This window comes from Bombina bombina, chromosome 5 (genome assembly GCF_027579735.1).
Source record: "Bombina bombina isolate aBomBom1 chromosome 5, aBomBom1.pri, whole genome shotgun sequence".
NCBI lineage: Eukaryota > Metazoa > Chordata > Amphibia > Anura > Bombinatoridae > Bombina > Bombina bombina.
In genome coordinates this window covers 1,042,054,687-1,042,073,343 of record NC_069503.1, presented here as the reverse complement: position 1 = coordinate 1,042,073,343, position 18,657 = coordinate 1,042,054,687, and positions in this window count along the sequence as shown.

The following is an 18,657-nucleotide window of genomic DNA, read 5'->3' as shown; positions in this document are numbered from 1 at the left end:
TATAGTTGCGGCAGGGTCTAGGAGCGGCGGTTTAGGGGTTAATAACTTTATTTAGTTGCGGGGGGCTCCGGGGGCGCCGGTATAGGGGTTAGAACAGTATAGTATAGTGTGAGTGCTTAGTGACAGGGGTATCAATAAAGCTGTAAAAAAGCCAAAGAGCAGCGAGATTGATGATTGATAACTATCATAGTCCGCTGCTCATCGCCACGTACTTGGTGCGCGGCTTTTTGACAGATTTATTGATAACTTTGGCAAACGTATTCCGGTCCGCGTCGGCGATGTGAGGCGAGCTTAGGCGAGCGTATTGGGGCCGGTGAAGGCAGGTAAGTATGGAGCTTCATAACTAGAGGCCCTCACATCTTTAAACCCTTATAACTTTTTTATGCAAGTTTTTTTAATATTTTTTTATTAGACAGTGTTATTACAGTGTAACTGTACTTTTAAATGTATTTTGATGTGTTTTGTGCAACATTTTAGTCAAGCATAACAGTTAACCAGAGCTCTAAAGTCGCTATATGCCGACAAACGTTAAATTAAATTGCGTTTGAGCAAACATGTTTACTTTCAGCTTGTAATACACGCTCTACTTCAGACGCACGGAAAGAGATGCGATAAACCCCTTTTCGCTCGCACGCAACTATTACCACGCTACTTGTAATCTAGCCCATTGTAAACTAATTATGGACTAGATTAGATTAGAGTGGTGCCCTAACTGTTGCGCGCCAGCTTTATTGGGTTTTTATTTTTCCATGCAACGGAAATGGAGTGCATTTGACGGGTTTAAAAAAAAAAAAACGTGTTTACTCAAGCGCAATCGAGATTTATGTTTGTCAGGTTAGCACTACTTTAGAGCTTGTGTAAAGGGTAGGGGAAGAAAAACACAACATAAATATACTTAAAAGTACAGTAACACTCATATAAACACTATCTGATAAAAAGTAGTTTAAAATATATTAAAAAAGTTATAAGGTCTCAAAGATATATGGTATAAGTTGTTTAACAAAAAAAGTGCTGCAAAGGGCTTAAACACATATATATATATATATATATATATATATATATATATATATATATATATATATATATATATATATATAGACCAATTATACAGAGAGAAGGGGTGTAATCTAAAATAAGGTAACTACCAACAAGACAGGGATTTCAGCATAACATTTTATTATGAGCAAAGACAAATGTCACCATAATTGGTGGGATATAGTGTTTCCCAAATCCTGCACTCACATATCAGGCAGAGTATTATACAAGCCCATGAACGACAAAATGAACCAAAAACAGTACACAGACTAGGATGTCACTTTTAAAGCAATACCAAATGAACACATCTTGCTCTATTGCCTAAACTAAACAGACAACACCTCTACTAGAGGATGGTTACGCTCTGAGCACAAAATTCGACCATCATAGTGATCCGTGAGGATCTATGTCTGTAAAAGTTACACTATTTAAGTTCTTGAGCAGAGTATATTGCCTAGCTACTCATCAGTTATTTGTAGGCCAAATATAAACATTGTGCACAAAACATATAAGTTATTAATACACTCAAATGACCTAATGGTCAAAGTATGACAACACAGACTAAGGGAATGTATACAACACCTATTTCAGCGGGCACCACTATTTCAATATAGTTTAGGTGTCATGAAATGCAAATGTAGCAACAGGATCTATGTATACAGTCCCAAAACGAGTCTAAATGTGTCTTTACAGCATAAGTAAATTAAATAGTGCGTGTTGCAGCTAATAAGGATATAGATAGTAATAGCTGCTGCAAGTGGAAGAGCAGTTCATACAATCCATTAAAGAGTATTAACGGACTAGTGACAAATAAAGTCCCATATATTCTCATGTGTTCAAAAAGGTTTCCAAAGTATCAAATTATGGCTTTTTAACACATAGGCCCCAAGTTATCAAGTCTGGCGGACCTGATCCGACATTGTGGATCAGGTCCGCCAGACCTCCCTGAATACGGCGGGCAATACGCTCGCCGTATTCAGCATTGCACCAGCAGCTCGCAACGCCGCCCCCTGCAGACTCGCGGCCAATGGGCCACCAGTAGGGGAGTGTCAATCAACCCGATTGTACTCGATCGGGTTGATTTCCAGCGATGTCTGTCCACCTGCTCAGAGCAGGCGGACAGGTTATGGAGCAGCGATCTTTGTGACCGCTGCTTCATAACTGCTGTTTTTGGCGAGCCTGCAGCTTGATTCGACCTAGTTATCAAAGCCTACAGACCAGCAAAAGTTGAAATCTGTGAGGTAACATACAATCCGCCGGTCTTAATCTGACACAGATCGATGCTTATGTCATTACAGATGTTCTGAATACACATTCGGCACTGTTTGACACTTTTTCAAAGTTATCAAATAGTAAACCGGTATGCTCGCGGCTATTCCGGCCCAGCGTACCTGGTTTTCAATCCACCACCTTGGAGGCCGCGGATGCCATAGGAATCAATGGGAGTCTGAAAGCAGCAAATGCTTATGTTCGATGCTGCCAGATATCCCATTGATTTATATGGTAGAAAACCAGTAACATTTACACCTAACACCCTAACATAAGCCCCGAGTCTAAACACCACTAATCTGCTGTCCCGCCACTGCCACCACTAAATAAATTTATTAACCCCTATCCTACCGCTCCCAGAAACCACTGCAACTAAATAAATGTATTAACCCCTATTCTGCCGCTCCCGGACCCCACCGCAACTAAATAAATGTATTAACCCCTAAACCCCTGGCCTTCCACATCACTACCACTAACTAAACCTATTAACCCCTAAAACGCCAGCCCCCCACATCGCCATAAACTAAATTAAGCTATTAACCCCTAAACCTAACAACCCGCTAAATTTACATTAAAATTACAACATCCCTATCTTATAATAAATTAAAACTTACCTGTAGAATTAAATTAAACTATATTAAACTATTAATTAACCTACCCTAACTATTATACTAAAATTACATTAAACTACCAATTAAATTAACTATATTACATATTAAAAAAAAACTAAAATATCCTAAAATAGCTGCAATATAATTATAATTTATATTGTAGCTATATTAGGGTTTATTTTACAGGTAAGTATTTAGCTTTAAATAGGAATAATTTATTTAATAAGAAATAATTTATTTAGGCCTAGATTTGGAGTTCGGCGGTAGCCGTCAAAACCAGCGTTAGAGGCTCCTAACGCTGGTTTTGGCCGCCCGCTGGTATTTGGAGTCAGTGATTAAAGGGTCTAACGCTCACTTTTCAGCCGCGACTTTTCCATACCGCAGATCCCCCTACGCCATTTGCGTAGCCTATCTTTTCAATGGGATCTTTCTAACGCTGGTATTTAGAGTCGTTTCTGAAGTGAGCGTTAGAGCTCTAACGACAAAATTCCAGCCGTCTGAAAATAGCAGGAGTTAAGAGCTTTCTGGCTAACGCCGGTTTATAAAGCTCTTAACTACTGTACCCTAAAGTACACTAACACCCATAAACTACCTATGTACCCCTAAACCGAGGTCCCCCCACATCGCCGCCACTCTATTTAAATTTTTAACCCCTAATCTGCCGACCGCCACCTACGTTATACTTATGTACCCCTAATCTGCTGCCCCTAACCCCGCCGACCCCTGTATTACATTTATTAACCCCTAACCTGCCCCCCACAACGTCGCCGCCAGCTACTTAAAATAATTAACCCCTAATCTTCCGACCGCAAAGCGCCGCCACCTACGTTATCCCTATGTACCCCTAATCTGCTACCCCTAACACCGCCGACCCCTATATTATATTTATTAACCCCTAATCTGCCCCCCACAACATCGCCTCCACCTGCCTACACTTATTAACCCCTAATCTGCCGAGTGGACCTGAGCGCTACTATAATAAAGTTATTAACCCCTAACCCGCCTCACTAACCCTATCATAAATAGTATTAACCCCTAATCTGCCCTCCCTAACATCGCCGACACCTAACTTCAATTATTAACCCCTAATCTGCCGACCAGAGCTCACCGCTATTCTAATAAATGGATTAACCCCTAAAGCTAAGTCTAACCCTAACACTAACACCCCCCTAAGTTAAATATAATTTAAATCTAACGAAATAAATTAACTCTTATTAAATAAATTATTCCTATTTAAAGCTAAATACTTACCTGTAAAATAAATCCTAATATAGCTACAATATAAATTATAATTATATTATAGCTATTTTAGGATTAATATTTATTTTACAGGTAACTTTGTATTTATTTTAACCAGGTACAATAGCTATTAAATAGTTAAGAACTATTTAATAGTTACCTAGTTAAAATAATAACAAATTTACCTGTAAAATAAATCCTAACCTAAGTTATAATTAAAACTAACACTACCCTATCAATAAAATAATTAAATAAACTACCTACAATTACCTACAATTAACCTAACACTACACTATCAATAAATTAATTAAACACAATTCCTACAAATAAATACAATTAAATAAACTAGCTAAAGTACAAAAAATAAAAAAGAACTAAGTTACAGAAAATAAAAAAATATTTACAAACATAAGAAAAATATTACAACAATTTTAAACTAATTACACCTACTCTAAGCCCCCTAATAAAATAACAAAGCCCCCCAAAATAAAAAATTCCCTACCCTATTCTAAATTAAAAAAGTTACAAGCTCTTTTACCTTACCAGCCCTGAACAGGGCCCTTTGCGGGGCATGCCCCAAGAATTTCAGCTCTTTTGCCTGTAAAAAAAACCATACAATACCCCCCCCCCAACATTACAACCCACCACCCACATACCCCTAATCTAACCCAAACCCCCTTAAAGAAACCTAACACTAAGCCCCTGAAGATCTTCCTACCTTGTCTTCACCATACCAGGTTCACCGATCCGTCCTGGCTCCAACATCTTCATCCAACCCAAGCGGGGGTTGGCGATCCATAATCCGGTCCAGAAGAGGCTCCAAAGTCTTCCTCCTATCCGGCAAGAAGAGGACATCCGGACCGGCAAACATCTTCTCCAAGCGGCATCTTCGATCTTCTTCCATCCGGAGCGAAGCGGCAGGATCCTGAAGACATCCAGCGCGGAACATCCATCCGGACCGACGACTGAACGACGAATGACTGTTCCTTTAAGGGACGTCATCCAAGATGGCGTCCCTCGAATTCCGATTGGCTGATAGGATTCTATCAGCCAATCGGAATTAAGGTAGGAATTTTCTGATTGGCTGATGGAATCAGCCAATCAGAATCAAGTTCAATCCGATTGGCTGATCCAATCAGCCAATCAGATTGAGCTCGCATTCTATTGGCTGTTCCGATCAGCCAATAGAATGCGAGCTCAATCTGATTGGCTGATTGGATCGGCCAATCGGATTGAACTAGATTCTGATTGGCTGATTCCATCAGCCAATCAGAAAATTCCTACCTTAATTCCGATTGGCTGATAGAATCCTATCAGCCAATCGGAATTCGAGGGACGCCATCTTGGATGACGTCCCTTAAAGGAACAGTCATTCGTCGTTCAGTCGTCGGTCCGGATGGATGTTCCGCGCTGGATGTCTTCAGGATCCTGCCGCTTCGCTCCGGATGGAAGAAGATCGAAGATGCCGCCTGGATGATGACTTCAATCGGATGGAAGATCCTCTTCTGCCCCGCATGGATGAAGACTTTGACCGGATCATGGACCTCTTCAGCCCCCGCTTGGGCTTGGATCAGGACATCGGAGGAGCTCTTCAGGACGGATCGGTGAACCTGGTATGGTGAAGACAAGGTAGGAAGATCTTCAGGGGCTTAGTGTTAGGTTTATTTAAGGGGGGTTTGGGTTAGATTAGGGGTATGTGGGTGGTGGGTTGTAATGTTGGGGGGGGGGGGTATTGTATTTATTCTTTTACAGGCAAAAGAGCTGAAATTCTTGGGGCATGCCCCGCAAAGGGCCCTGTTCAGGGCTGGTAAGGTAAAAGAGCTTGTAACTTTTTTAATTTAGAATAGGGTAGGGAATTTTTTATTTTGGGGGGCTTTGTTATTTTATTAGGGGGCTTAGAGTAGGTGTAATTAGTTTAAAATTGTTGTAATATTTTTATTATGTTTGTAAATATTTTTTTATTTTCTGTAACTTAGATCTTTTTTATTTTTTGTACTTTAGCTAGTTTATTTAATTGTATTTATTTGTAGGAATTGTATTTAATTAATTTATTGATAGTGTAGTGTTAGGTTAATTGTAGGTAATTGTAGGTAGTTTATTTAATTATTTTATTGATAGGGTAGTGTTAGGTTTAATTATATCTTAGGTTAGGACTTATTTTACAGGTAATTTTGTTATTATTTTAACTAGGTAACTATTAAATAGTTCTTAACTATTTAATAGCTATTGTACCTGGTTAAAATAATTACAAAGTTACCTGTAAAATAAATATTAATCCTATAATAGCTATAATATAATTATAATTTATATTGTAGCTATATTAGGATGTATTTTACAGGTAAGTATTTAGCTTTAAATAGGAATCATTTATTTAATAAGAGTTAATTTATTTCGTTAGATAAAAATTATATTTAACTTAGGGGGGTGTTAGTGTTAGGGTTAGACTTAGCTTTAGGGGTTAATACATTTATTAGAATAGCGGTGAGCTCCGGTCGGCAGATTAGGGGTTAATAATTGAAGTTAGGTGTCGGCGATGTTAGGGAGGGCAGATTAGGGGTTAATACTATTTATGATAGGGTTAGTGAGGCGGATTAGGGGTTAATAACCTTATTATAGTAGCGCTCAGGTCCGCTCGGCAGATTAGGGGTTAATAAGTGTAGGCAGGTGTCGGCGACATTGAGGGGGGCAGATTAGGGGTTAATAAATATAATATAGGGGTCGGCGATGTTAGGGCAGCAGATTAGGGGTACATAGGGATAACGTAGGTGGCGGCGGTTTACGGAGCGGCAGATTAGGGGTTTAAAAAAATATGCAGGGGTCAGCGATAGCGGGGGCGGCAGATTAGGGGTTAATAAGTGTAAGGTTAGGGGTGTTTAGACTCGGGGTACATGTTAGAGTGTTAGGTGCAGACGTAGGAAGTGTTTCCCCATAGGAAACAATGGGGCTGCGTTAGGAGCTGAACGCTGCTTTTTTGCAGGTGTTAGGTTTTTTTTCAGCTCAAACAGCCCCATTGTTTCCTATGGGGGAATCGTGCACGAGCACGTTTTTGAGGCCGGCCGCGTCCGTAAGCAACTCTGGTATTGAGAGTTGCATTTGCGGTAAAAATGCTCTACGCTCCTTTTTTGGAGCCTAACGCAGCATTTGATTAAACTCTCGATACCAGAGTTAAATTTATGGTGCGGCCAGAAAAAAGCCCGCGGAGCGTTAACAGCCCTTTTACCGCCGAACTCCAAATCTAGGCCTTAGTTAGATAAAAATTATATTTAGGGGGGTGTTAGTGTTAGGGTTAGACTTTAGGGGTTAATAAATTTAATAGAGTAGTGGTGAGGTCCAGTCGGCAGATTAGGGGTTAATACTTGAAGTTAGGTGTCGGCAATGTTAGGGAGGGCAGATTAGGGGTTAATACTATTTATTATAGGGTTATTGAGGCGGGAGTGAGGCGGATTAGGGGTTAATAACTTTATTATAGTAGCGGTGAGGTCCGGTCGGCAGATTAGGGGTTAATAAGTGTAGGTAGGTAGCGGCGACGTTGGGGGCAGCAGATTAGGGGTCAATAAATATAATATAGGGTTCGGCGGTGTTAGGGGCAGCAGATTAGGGGTACATAGGGATAACGTAGGTTGCGGCGGTGTGCGGTCGGCAGATTAGGGGTTAAAAAAATTTATTATAGTGGCGGCGATGTGGGGGGGCCTCGGTTTAGGGGTACATAGGTAGTTTATGGGTGTTAGTGTACTTTAGAGCACAGTAGTTAAGAGCTTTATGAACCGGCGTTAGCCCAGAAAGCTCTTAACTCCTGGCTTTTCTCTGCGGCTGGAGTCTTGTCGTAGATTTCTAACGCTCACTTCAGCCAAGACTCTAAATACCAGCATTAGAAAGATCCCATTGAAAAGATAGGATACGCAAATGGCGTAGGGGGATCTGCGGTATGGAAAAGTCGCGGCTGCAAAGTGAGCATTAGACCCTTTCCTGACTGACTCTAAATACCAGCGGTAGCCCAAAACCAGCGTTAGGAGCCCCTAACGCTGGTTTTGACGGCTAACCCCAAACTCTAAATCTAGGTGTTATTTAATTGCGGTGGGGTCAGGGAGCGGCGGGATAGGGGTTAAACATTTTAGTAATGTGGCGGCGTTTAGTGACAGGGTATAAATAAAGTTGGTAAAAATCCGAATAGCAGCGAGATCGATGACTGTTAGTTAACAACAGTCTGATGCTCATCGCCCCGTACTTGGTATGTGGCTTTTTGCCAGCTTTTTTTATGAATATAGAGAGTGTATTCAGGTCCACGGCCGCAATGTTAGGCGATGTTAGGCGAGAATATTGGTGCCATCTAATGCAACAAAGTTGATGGCTTAATAGATATCCCCATTATGTAGTGTGTACAAACAAGTCAACAGATATTATACAGATACACAAAAAAATCTGATGCCATATCATTAACTCTAATTGTAATTATAATATAATCATTTTATAAACAGATGATAGAGGCCAAGAGATTTTTTGAAAAAGGCTGTAAAGCTGAAATGTGTAGATGATATTATGCCGTTTCAAAAACTTGGATCAGAGTGCTCTGAAGAGTGGAAAGCAACATTATTGGATACATTTACTTTGAAGCTTTGAATACTTTGTATAAACGGATCATCTAACCCTACTCAAATTATTTAAATCTACTATTAAAAATTACTAAATTACAAAAAAACAAACACTAAGTTACAAAAACAAACAAACCACAGTATCAAAAATAAAAACGAATTACACCTAATCTAATAGCCCCCCCAAAATAAAAAAAACCCTAGCCTACAATAAACTGCCAATGGCCCTTAAAAAGAAATCAGCTCTTTTACCTGTAAAAAAAAAATACAAACACCCCCCAACAGTAAAACCCACCACCCAACCAACCAACCCCCCCAAATAAAAAGCCTAGCTAAAAAAAACTAAGCTGCCCATTGCCCTGAAAAAGGCATTTGTATGGGCATTGCCCTTCAAAGGGCATTTAGCTCTTTACATGCACATGCCCCGCAAAAGGCCCCTTTAAAGGCCATTGGTAGTTTATTGTAGGCTATGTTTTTTTTTTTTTATTTTGGAGGGGCTTTTTTATTTTGATAGGGCTATTAGATTAGGTGTAATTCGTTTTTATTTTTGACACTGTGGTTTTTTTTGTAACTTAGTGTCTGGGAGTGGCAGGATAGGGGTTAATAACTTTATTAAGCAACGGTGGTGTTGGGGCGGCAGATTAGGGGTGTTTAGACTCGTGGCTTATGTTAGGTGTAGGGTCCGGGAGCGGCAGAATAGGGGTTAATACATTTATTTAGTTGCAGTGGTTTCTGGGAGCGGTAGGATAGGGGTTAATAAATTTATTTAGTGGTGGCAGTGGCGGGACAGCAGATTAGTGGTGTTTAGACTCGGGGCTTATGTTAGGGTGTTAGGTGTAAATGTTACTGGTTTTCTACCATAGAAATCAATGGGATATCTGACAGCATCAAACATAAGCTTTCGCTGCTTTCAGACTCCCATTGATTCCTATGGCATCAGCGGCCTATTTAGTTGCGGTGGGGTCCGGGAGCAGTGGAATAGGGGTTAATACTTTTATTTAGTTGTGGCGGGGTCCAGGAGCGGCGGGATAGGGGTTAATACATTTACGGCTAGATTTAGAGTTCTGTGGCCAAAGGGGTGCGTTAGCTACGCGTGCTTTTTTTCCCCCGCACCTTTTAAATACCGCTGGTATTTAGAGTTCACAGAAGGGCTGCGTTAGGCTCCAAAAAGGGAACGTAGAGCATAATTTACCGCCACTGCAACTCTCAATACCAGCGGTGCTTACGGACGCGGCCAGCTTCAAAAACGTGCTTGTGCACGATTCCCCCATAGGAAACAATGGGGCCGTTTGAGCTGAAAAAAAAACTAACACCTGCAAAAAAGCAGCGTTCAGCTCCTAACGCAGCCCCATTGTTTCCTATGGGGAAACACTTCCTACGTCTGCACCTAACACCCTAACATGAACCCTGAGTCTAAACACCCCTAACCTTACACTTATTAACCCCTAATCTGCTGCCCCCGCTATCGCTGACCCCTGCATATTATTTTTAACCCCTAATCTGCCGCTCCGTACACCGCCGCAACCTACGTTATCCCTATGAACCCCTAATCTGCTGCCCCTAACACCGCTGACCCCTATATTATTTAAACCCTAATCTGCCGCCCCCAACGTCGCCGCCACCTACCTACACTTATTAACCCCTAATCCGCCTCACTAACCGTATAATAAATAGTATTAACCCCTAATCTGCCATCCCTAACATCCCCGACACCTAACTTCAAGTATTAACCCCTAATCTGCCGACCAGACCTCACCGCTACTCTATTAAATGTATTAACCCCTAAAGCTAAGTCTAACCCTAACACTAACACCCCCCTAAGTTAAATATAATTTTTATCTAACGAAATAAATTAACTCTTATTAAATAAATTAATCTTAATTAAAGCTAAATACTTACCTGTAAAATAAACCCTAATATAACTACAATATAAATAATAATTACATTGTAGCTATTTTAGGATTAATATTTATTTTACAGGCAATTTTGTATTTATTTTAACCAGGTACAATAGCTATTAAATAGTTAATAACTATTTAATAGCTACCTAGTTAAAATAATTACAAAATTACCTGTAAAATAAATCCTAACCTAAGTTACAATTAAACCTAACACTACACTATCAATAAATTAATTAAATAAAATACCTACAATTATCTACAATTAAACCTAACACTACACTATCAATAAATTAATTAAATAAAATACCTACAAACAAATACAATTAAATAAACTAAAGTACAAAAAATAAAAAAATTATTTACAAACATTATAAAAAGATTACAACAATTTTAAGCTAATTACACCTACTCTAAGCCCCCTAATAAAATAACAAAGCCCCCCAAAATAAAAAAATGCCCTACCCTATTTTAAAATACAAATAGAAAAGCTCTTTTACCTTACCAGCCCTTAAAAGGGCCTTTTGCGGGGCATACCCCAAAGAATTCAGCTCTTTTGCCTGTAAAACAAAATATACAATACCCCCCAACATTACAACCCACCACCCACATACCCCTAATCTAACCCAAACCCCCCTTAAATAAACCTAACACTAAGCCCCTAAGATCTCCCTACCTTATATTCACCACGCCGGGTATCACCGATCCGTCCAGAGGAGCCTCCGAAGTCATAATCCAAGCCCAAGCGGGGGCTGAAGAAGTCCATCATCGGGCTGAAGAGGTCCATCATCCGGCTGAAGTCTTGATCCAAGCGGGTGCTGAAGAGGTCCATCATCGGGCTGAAGTCTTGATCCAAGCGGGCGCTGAAGAGGTCCATCATCGGGCTGAAGTCTTAATCCAAGCGAGCGCTGAAGAGGTCCATCATCGGGCTGAAGTCTTCTATCAAGCGGCATCTTCAATCTTCATCCATCCGGAGCGGAGCGGAGCCATCTTCTTCCAGCCGACGCGGATCCATCCTCTTCTCCCGATGCCTACTCGCCGAATGACGGTTCCTTTAAATGACGTCATCCAAGATGGCGTCCCTCGAATTCCGATTGGCTGATAGGATTCTATCAGCCAATCTGAATTAAGGTACGAAAATTCTGATTGGCTGATGGAATCAGCCAATCAGATTCAAGTTCAATCCGATTGGCTGATCCAATCAGCCAATCAGATTGAGCTCGCATTCTATTGGCTGACGTCATTTAAAGGAACCGTCATTCGGCAAGTAGGCGTCGGTAGAAGAGGATGGATCCGCGTCGGCTGGAAGAAGATGGCTCTGCTCCGCTCCAGATGGATGAAGATTGAAGATGCCGCTTGATAGAAGACTTCAGCCCGATGATGGACCTCTTCAGCGCCCGCTTGGATCAAGATTTCAGCCCGATGATGGACCTCTTCAGCGCCCGCTTGGATCAAGACTTCAGCCGGATGATGGACCTCTTCAGCCCGATGATGGACTTCTGCTGGTAAGGCAAAAGAGCTTTTCTATTTGTATTTTAGAATAGGGTAGGATATTTTTTTATTGTGGGGGGCTTTGTTAATTTATTAGGGGGCTTAGAGTAGGTGTAATTAGCTTAAAATTGTTGTAATCTTTTTATAATGTTTGTAAATTATTTTTTTATTTTTTGTAACTTAGTTCTTTTTTATATTTTGTACTTTAGTTAGTTTATTTAATTGTATTTATTTGTAGGTATTTTATTTAATTAATTTATTGATAGTGTAGTGTTAGGTTTAATTGTAGAAAATTTTAGGTATTTTATTTAATTAATTTATTGATAGTGTAGTGTTAGGTTTAATTGTAACTTAGGTTAGGATTTATTTTACAGGTAATTTTGTAATTATTTTAACTAGGTAGCTATTAAATAGTTATTAACTATTTAATAGCTATTGTACCTGGTTAAAATAAATACAAAATTGCCTGTAAAATAAATATTAATACTAAAATAGCTGCAATATAATTATAATTTATATTGTAGCTATATTAGGGTTTATTTTACAGGTAAGTATTTAGCTTTAAATAGGAATAATTTATTTAATAAGAAATAATTTATTTAGTTAGATAAAAATTATATTTAGGGGGGTGTTAGTGTTAGGGTTAGACTTTAGGGGTTAATAAATTTAATAGAGTAGTGGTGAGGTCCAGTCGGCAGATTAGGGGTTAATACTTGAAGTTAGGTGTCGGCAATGTTAGGGAGGGCAGATTAGGGGTTAATACTATTTATTATAGGGTTATTGAGGCGGGAGTGAGGCGGATTAGGGGTTAATAACTTTATTATAGTAGCGGTGAGGTCCGGTCGGCAGATTAGGGGTTAATAAGTGTAGGTAGGTAGCGGCGACGTTGGGGGCAGCAGATTAGGGGTCAATAAATATAATATAGGGTTCGGCGGTGTTAGGGGCAGCAGATTAGGGGTACATAGGGATAACGTAGGTTGCGGCGGTGTGCGGTCGGCAGATTAGGGGTTAAAAAAATGTATTATAGTGGCGGCGATGTGGGGGGCCTCGGTTTAGGGGTACATAGGTAGTTTATGGGTGTTAGTGTACTTTAGAGCACAGTAGTTAAGAGCTTTATGAACCGGCGTTAGCCCAGAAAGCTCTTAACTCCTGGCTTTTCTCTGCGGCTGGAGTCTTGTCGTAGATTTCTAACGCTCACTTCAGCCAAGACTCTAAATACCAGCATTAGAAAGATCCCATTGAAAAGATAGGATACGCAAATGGCGTAGGGGGATCTGCGGTATGGAAAAGTCGCGGCTGCAAAGTGAGCATTAGACCCTTTCCTGACTGACTCTAAATACCAGCGGTAGCCCAAAACCAGCGTTAGGAGCCCCTAACGCTGGTTTTGACGGCTAACCCCAAACTCTAAATCTAGGTGTTATTTAGTTGCGGTGGGGTCAGGGAGCGGCGGGATAGGGGTTAAACATTTTAGTAATGTGGCGGCGTTTAGTGACAGGGTGTAAATAAAGTTGGTAAAAAGCCGAATAGCAGCGAGATCGATGACTGTTAGTTAACAACAGTCTGATGCTCATCGCCCCGTACTTGGTATGTGGCTTTTTGCCAGCTTTTTTTATGAATATAGAGAGTGTATTCAGGTCCACGGCCGCGATGTTAGGCGATGTTAGGCGAGAATATTGGTGCCATCTAATGCAACAAAGTTGATGGCTTAATAGATATCCCCATTATGTAGTGTGTACAAACAAGTCAACAGATATTATACAGATACACAAAAAAATCTGATGCCATATCATTAACTCTAATTGTAATTATAATATAATCATTTTATAAACAGATGATAGAGGCCAAGAGATTTTTTGAAAAAGGCTGTAAAGCTGAAATGTGTAGATGATATTATGCCGTTTCAAAAACTTGGATCAGAGTGCTCTGAAGAGTGGAAAGCAACATTATTGGATACATTTACTTTGAAGCTTTGAATACTTTGTATAAACGGATCATCTTCTGTATACCCAGCAATCCACCCTCCTGATTGGTGAATCAGAACACGTGACCTGGAACAGAGAACTGCAGTGTCCTGAGAGGTTGTATACCGGACGCCGTATCTGAGAGCAGTAATACCACTAATCTTTAAGAGCGGAGAAATCAGTAAGTGAGTATTTCGCATTCCGGAGAAGAGGGAGTCACTGACTCTGAGGACCATAAAAACGTAAAGTATCGTAAAAAGTTGTATCTATCAAAGTTGCAGTCAACAGCGGACTTTTTACACATCTCCCGCACCTACTATTATTTACATTGCTTCCCACTACATACTTTGCTAGAGACTATCTAACGCTACTCTTTGGGAATTTAATATAGGATATTATATGAACCTAAATAATGACAAACAATAAACAAACAGAGGATATTCAGCGCTCCCAAGTCAGATAAATATAAGAGTCTTAGTCAAGCAATGGACAATAAATGTAGCGTGATGGTTCACGTGTCTGTGGGTAGTCCACAGGGTTCAGTCCGTGTCCGTTGAGTTGTAAAATCAATAAATTATTGCTGCATGCTTGTGAACTCCTTGGAGTAGGGTAGTCTCTCTTTACCTCAATGCAATAGGATGGAATAAACTATATACTAGGTGGACCCTCTTGAGAAAGTCATAACGTTATAGGACAAAACGCGTTGAGGTCATCAACGCTCTGATGTCACGCACGTACCCGAATCATCCAAGCTTGACGGAGCGCCCATGAGCTATCCTGGCGCCGATCTCGTTTGTGGCTGTTACCAACTACCTCCTGATCTTGACCCAGAGCAGCTGGTTTTATAGTTTGAATGCCTGATTTTCATTTACATTCTGTGTTATTTTAAAAAGCGCTTGATTTGTTTATTAAAACTTTTGCTCTTAGAAGGAATGCGCTGTGTTTGTCTTTTTCAGCTTTACGAACCTTAAATAATGAAATTGAATTGTTCTAGAATTCGTTTGGGACATTTGGTACCTATTGTTTTTAACCATTTTTACTAATTCTGTATTTTTGTGCTTTACTTTCATGCTCGATTTTTATGTTCCATTTTGATGTCGTATATTTTACATATACCACCGGTGGTCTATTGTTCATTGTTATTATAAATAAATTGTCAATATTTTAAATTTTACATTTGTTTACAAAATTGACATACATATTTTGTATTTGTTCACTATAGTGATTTTATTGATCTCACAAATAGCTACTTGTTTTTGCGCTCCCTTTTCTCTGTGTTTTTATATCCAATAAAAATCCCTCTCTCACATTTTGAATCATTTCTTTCTGTGATTTTTGTATGCAAAACATTCTGACCCAAAAACTCTCATCTTAGTTATTTTGCCCATCAAAAGGTAATAAGGGGTTTATGCTAAGCGGTTATTAAAGCATCTGTTTTGAATATGAGCGATAGTCATATGCCCATAACTTTTTTGGTAATTTACTCTCAAATAACAGACATCTTGCCATTTCAAATAGCGTTCTCCAATTCCTCTCAGCAGTCCCATTCTGATGTGGTGAGTAAGGTGCTGAGGTCTTATGCCTCATTTACTTAGCAGTGACTTAAAACTATTTGTCATGAACTCAGTACCATTGTAAGATCTTATACATTTTAAGACTTCATAAGGGGCTGTGTCAGCAAAAAACCTTTCAGTGGCTAACACTGCATCACTCTTGTTTTTTAGAAAATATACAAATACTGCACCAGAATAATCATCAGTAAATGATATTGTGTATCTGAAACCTTCTCTAGCTTGTGGTTCTATAGGACCTGATAAATCAGTATGTACTAGTTCTAATGTAGCTGTGGCTCGGTAAACAGGTTCTCTGTTCCTACTCTGAACAAATTTTCCCTGAGTGCAAACTTCACAGTTTAGACTAGGCTTATCAATCATACCTTTAATTGTCATTCCTTCTACCACATTTTTTAGTTTTGCAATATCATCATAATTACAGTGACCTAGGATTTCATGCCACATTTGAATATCATGACAACTGTCATAATTTTCAACAAAAGTATTCAGATAGTAAAGCCTACTGTATTTCTGGATTGTGAATTTGGTACCGTTCTTATGAATGAGTTTATTCCTGCCTTGTTGGAAGTCCACTGTTTGTTGCTGTCTCTACAGAGAAGATGTCTTAAGGGTATGTACAACGCATTCTTCGGTGTCATCATCATTCGACTCCCCTCGCTGTCAAGTAGACAAACCTCTGCATCGCCTCTTCTCAGTGCCACGCCTGTTGTCTTTTTCCCATCTGCAAGCTCCATTGTATGTTTCTCCGGTTTAAACGTTTTGTCAAAATTCTTAAACTTTCCAATGTCAGTAATTATATGGGATGTTGCTCCTGTATCAACCATTAGTCCTTTTTGTATTATTCTATCTAGTTGGTCATCTCTAATTTTGAAAGCAAATGAGTGTCTGTCGTCTGCGTCATCTGTTGCTTGTCTCTGACATTGTCTCTCTTTTTGCTCCTGCAATTTGCATCTTTGTGTGTTGAGCTCTTACAATAGCTACACCACAGTGATTGACCTTTATTTGTATTGTTTGAACACTCTCTGGCCCTGTGTCCCTTTTTGCCGCAATTGTAACAAACAATGTTAGAGTAATTTCTTACTTTAAATCTTGAAGTTGTGTTACTTACTTTTAACACATTATCTTCATTTGCACTCTTGCAGTATTTTCCAGTATCCTCAAAACTTCTCAACTGTGTTTTAAATTCTGCAAAAGTTACTTGTCCATCACCCTGTGTAATGTGGACGGCAAACGGTTTAAATGATTCAGGCAAACCTTTCAAAACCATTGCAATCAACAAACCGTCACTTAATGTTTCTCCAGCATTTCTCAGTGCTGTAATGGCTGTCTCTGCACGTATAATATAGTCTGTCACACTCTCATTTACAGTTTTCTGAAGAGATGTCAGTTCAGTGTATACACTAATTATGTGGGCCTTTCCTTTATCTGCATAATAGTCTCTCAATATTTGAAGAGCCTTTCTTCCATCATCAGCTGCTTTTCTCATAATCAGAGACAAACTTTTATCATCTAAACAATGAATTAATTCAGCATAAGCTTCCTCATTCTTACTGTGATCTTCATCCTCCTCTTCACTGTCTGCAGGCACACTCAGGATGGTTTCTTTAAGCTTCAGCAACCTCAGATGTCCCAAGAATTTAGTCTCCTAAAGTTAATAATTCTTTTCATCTCCATCAAAGCAAAGTCTGCTCCATCGGTTTCCTGCATCCCTCCTGGGCCCATAACCTGTTTCCATTCTGTTATTATTAGGGTAGGATAACCGGATATATAAATAATTTTATATAAAGATGGAGGAAAAATCACACAGGTACTTCTTGCTTCTATGGGGCCGATTTATCAAAGTCTGGCGGACATGATACACTGTGGCGTATCATGTCCGCCTGACAATGCTGTCGGCATTTAACATTGCACAAGCAGTATCGTGAACTGCTTGTGCAATGCCACCCCTTGCAGATTCACAGCCAATCAGCCACTAGCAGGGTGTGTCAATCAACCCGATAATACACGATCCGGCGGATTGATGTCCGCAGCCTTAGAGGCGGCAGACCAGTTAAGGAGCAGAAGTCTTAAGACCGCTGGTTCATTACTGCTGTTTCCGGCGAGCCTGAAGGCTCACGCGGAAACAGGGGAATCAGGGGTCATTCAGCCCTTGATAAATAAGCCCCATGGTCTTTATTTTACTACACTGCTTCTGCTTCCTGTATCAGGAGGAAGGGGGAGGTAACAATATAAAATAAACTTTATTTACACTTCTGTTAACATACAATGTATATAGGCTACAACACTGTAAGATCACTTTCAGTTTATATCTCAACATCTTATCATTTGAGTAATCTTAGTAGTATTAGCTCTATCAGAAACACAGATCCGTGCACTCCTATAACTTGAAGGAGCTATACAAATAAAGTAAAAACAATTCTTTTATTAATACATTTTCATGAAAACATGGGTTTGACAGAAAGTGGATTGCTTAAAAAGGAGACCATAAGGGGAGAAATTTGTAATTCAATCAGCAAGAATATCATGACAATAAATGTTGAGGTCTACCTAGCTTGTCTTAGGCAGTACAGCATAATGGAGTTCTAGCCCATCACTGGAGAATTCAGCCTCTTTTTATATGGAGTTATATAAGGCAGTGAGGTGTGGGGAAACAATATCATAAAACAGATAATAATAACAGGAAGTGAGTCTATCTGCCCTGGCACTTTTTACTTTAGGAGATGGATGATAATAACACTAAAGTTCTGTATTCAGATGACAGGATTGCGACAACTTTATACTCTAAGGGGTAGATTTACCAAGTAGCGGATGCTGCTATCTACCCCCGTACTTTCCGGCTTCCCGGAAATGTAAGTTAAGAAGCAGCAGTCATAAGACCGCTGCTCGTTAACACGTCCGCCACCTCTGAGGCGGCGGACAGTAATCAGCCCGATCGGATACAATCGGGTTGATTGACACCCCCTGCTAGCAGCGAATGTGCAGGGGGCGGT